The sequence below is a fragment of the Meriones unguiculatus genome, chromosome 3, assembly GCF_030254825.1.
Source record: "Meriones unguiculatus strain TT.TT164.6M chromosome 3, Bangor_MerUng_6.1, whole genome shotgun sequence".
NCBI lineage: Eukaryota > Metazoa > Chordata > Mammalia > Rodentia > Muridae > Meriones > Meriones unguiculatus.
The window spans coordinates 156,028,602-156,032,123 of record NC_083351.1 but is presented as its reverse complement, the minus strand read 5'-3'; the positions used below and the strand labels follow the sequence as shown (position 1 = coordinate 156,032,123).

Genomic DNA, 3,522 nt, shown 5'->3' with positions numbered 1-3,522 from the left:
TTGCCTTTCTGAATGAGGGATTGATCATCTTACCCAGGGTCCTCTTTCTTGCAGGTGAGGACAACAAAATGATTGCATTACTTATTGTTCCTTTCTGGGATTCCCATGTTGATCTGCCAATTTTAACTTCTGACAAAAGTCTCTCCAATGTCAAGACAGTTTATCATATGCATTGGCTGTCATTTTCTTGCAGACAACATATCATAGGTCATATCAGTGTCCACAGGAAATATCAGTATCATCTATTGGCTACAGAGAAGCAATGAACTAAGAATGCATATGAGGCTCTGCCCTGCTGCCCTGATGAGGTCCAGGGCTCAGTCCCCCCTTTGTTGCAACCCGTAAGGGACATGGCAACTTCTGTCACTCTCATGACTCCAGGTCCAGAAGGTCAGCCTGCCATAGGTACACCTCTGCTTCACCCTTGAACCACACACAAGTAGTGAGGACAGCCCTCCCATGCTCACATCCTCAGGGCTGACTCATCCGCCATGACCATGAGGGTCAGCTCTTCTGTGCTGCCCAGGTGAGATGCAGAAACTTCTCTCCTAGGTACAGCAGCAGGTGAGAAGACAGGGCCAGCACCTGCTAAAAATGATGGGGGTAAAAGGAAGTGGGACCTTTCCCTCGTAGATGCCACCATAAAGCAGACAAGAGACAGGGTCAGAACTCCAATGGTTATGCCCTCTGGTTGTCTTACCCAGAACCCCTACATCCAAGAGCAGATCTAGTATGCTGCCCAGGCAAGGCTCAGGGCCCTCTTTACCGAATGATGCAGCTGGTGAGAGGAAGGGCCAGCTCCCCTGTTTCCACGACCCCAACCCCAGGTCTTCACTGGCCCCAGGTGACAAGGAGCTAGTGGGGAGTAAGGTATCTCATCCTTGTCCATGCCACCGCATGGGAGATGAGTGGTAGGGCCAGCTCTCCTGTGCTCATACCCTCAGGGCTGGCTCACCAGCAACCTCTGCAATGGAATCAGCTCTCCTGTTCTCATGCCCTTAAGGCCAGCTCTCACATGGGTGAGGCCGGTTCTACAAAGCCCTCAGACATCAACATGTTCCCAGCCCAAGCTAGGCACATCTGCTTGGCTTTTGGTGGTAACAGACACCTACTACCACAGCGCCATAAATCCAGATGTGGCCCCTGGTGGCAGTGCAGGCCAGGACCCCGCCATGGTCTCAGGTTTTATCACTGGCTACTGAAATCAGGCTGTTGTTCAATACCCTCGAGTCTCCAGCTCTGCTTTCCTCATTGAGCCCACAGCCTTCTGTTCACCCTTCTCTTCCATTTCTCCACCAGTTACTTGCTCCTCTTGGTAGCACCCTCCTCTTGGTAGCCCCTTGCTCCTCTTGGTAGCACAATCTCTGAGTGTCTGGGGTCATCTCAGAAGTGGTTTCAGGAGTGCTAGGACACAATGTGCGTTATGGCACCTGGCTGGCGTCATCTTGGGCGTGGTCTGTCCTCCTCAAGCCTGCGCGGCACTCCACTGGTGTTCATCTCGGGCTAGCTCCTGTCTGAGCTCACTCCTTGCCAGGGCCCAATCAAGTGGCTCTATGTGCTAGTCTTCTGTGTCCGCCTCACTTCCACTTGGACCCTGCAGTCCCAGGCAGGAATTTTTTCTAGTCTCCGACTTGTTCCCCACCCTGGGAGTCCATGAAGATCTGTGCAGAACTGGACTGGTGATTGTTTCATACTCGCTTTTTTTCAGGGAATGCTAGGCTACTAATCATTAAGACATTCACAGGTCAGAGCGCTGAGCCTAGACATATTCTCTCTCCTCTCTTAACACCTACTGATACACACATGACTCAGTAGCCACAGCTGCAACACCTCTAGAGGCAGCATCTGTATCCTTAACGTCCAAAAATCTTTCCTCTTAACTTGGTCTATATTTTGGTTTTGTTTTTATTTGAGGGGGGGAGGTGTTTTTTCTTTTTCTTTTTATAGCATTCATTTCTATTTCATATATAGTACATTTTACCTATTTATTATATGTTATAATATATAATATTACATTATATATTATATGCATTATATAATATATAGTATACATTCCTACCCATAATTTCTAGATTACATAAATTATAAAAGCAATCAGTAATCAGATTTATTTTTTTATTTGTTTTGCTCACTGATACATCTCAATCGTAATGATGTCTGCTTTACATTATGGACTCAAAATAGTTAATTTTTCTACAGGCAAATGATTAGACAGCACCTGATTCTGAGCTAAAGAATGTAAATATGTTATTTTCTAGGGATATTGCCCAGAATATATTAATAGAGGGAGCAGAAATGGACCCTATTTAAGCAGTTAAAATAAAAAGCAAACATCAGAATGACAGAACTACTAAAAATAAAAATACAATAATCCAAAGTGGAATCGTGTGTTATTCCCTGTCTCCTGGTATAATTAACAACAGTAATATTTTCCTATGCAATATTTTCTTTCAACTAATTGATTGATAGTGAAAGATGTGAAGAACATCTTTCAATATCAATTAGTTGAAAGAAAATATTGTATTTGAGAGCAAATCAGAAAGCTACAAAAGTCTTTATATTCTTAAACTCAGAAACTTACATTCATCTATGTTTCTAAATAATCTATAAGATGTAATACTGGTATTCTCTTTGGGTTGCACAGATCTTATTTTATGTCCTTTTTACACAATACTGAATCTCAACTGTAACTTCTCTTTACTTTGAAAGACAGCACAGTGGGATCTGCCTCCTATATGCCCATGTAAGAAGATGAACACTTCAAATTGCCGGAGATGTTTACATTTAGGACTCCGTCAAATATTTCACTTAGCATGGCTATTTCATTTTACCCCTTACCCTTTCAAACTGGCTTGGTGTATTTTTATGGCCTGGAGGAAATATTAGCTTCACATAAGTTTTAGACAGATTTGTCAGTGAAACATATGCCATAGAAGTCCCAGAACTGGCTGATTCTGAATCTCTTTAGTCTCTGAAATCTGACAGAACTCAAGTTCAAATAAATGAGAATACAGGCACAGTTTGCTTTATAGGGAATAACTTAGAAGCTGACCTCTGTCTAGAGCTTCTGTGATAACTAGGAACAATGAAGTACAAAATAGGCACTCAGGAATTTTACTTTCTAGAGTTCAGCTAAGTAAAGTATACCAAATAAGTTTATAAATGAATGCATTTCATACACATAAAAGTACAATTTATGCAATGAACAGTGTCTGGTATACACAGAAACTCTCTCTGTTCACAGAGTGGGAAAATGAGTAAGAAACAAACCTGATTTGAAAGAACACACTACTTTGTACAGCCAAAACCAAACTCAGCTTCAGAGAAAACAAGAAAGAGTGATTATATAATCTTAATAGCAGAAATGAATAACAGAATTTTGAACTTAACATCTTGAAGATCTTTGACATTTTTCTAGTCAAAGTAAATGATTGTATCAAAGAGAATAATAAGCAAAAACCATGCCAGAATGTAAACATTATTACCATTGTCCTTTCAAATCCATGTGGAGAAACTAATTCA

At 41.9% G+C, this 3,522-nt stretch overlaps 1 non-coding gene across 1 annotated transcript; it reads right to left on the bottom strand.

Annotated features, from left to right (window-relative positions):
* Positions 1 to 1,710: 1,710 nt before the first annotated feature.
* Positions 1,711 to 1,843, bottom strand: LOC132653364 (small nucleolar RNA SNORA17). Its single transcript, XR_009591127.1, has one exon. It is a non-coding gene; the product is annotated as a small nucleolar RNA SNORA17 (small nucleolar RNA).
* Positions 1,844 to 3,522: the final 1,679 nt, after the last annotated feature.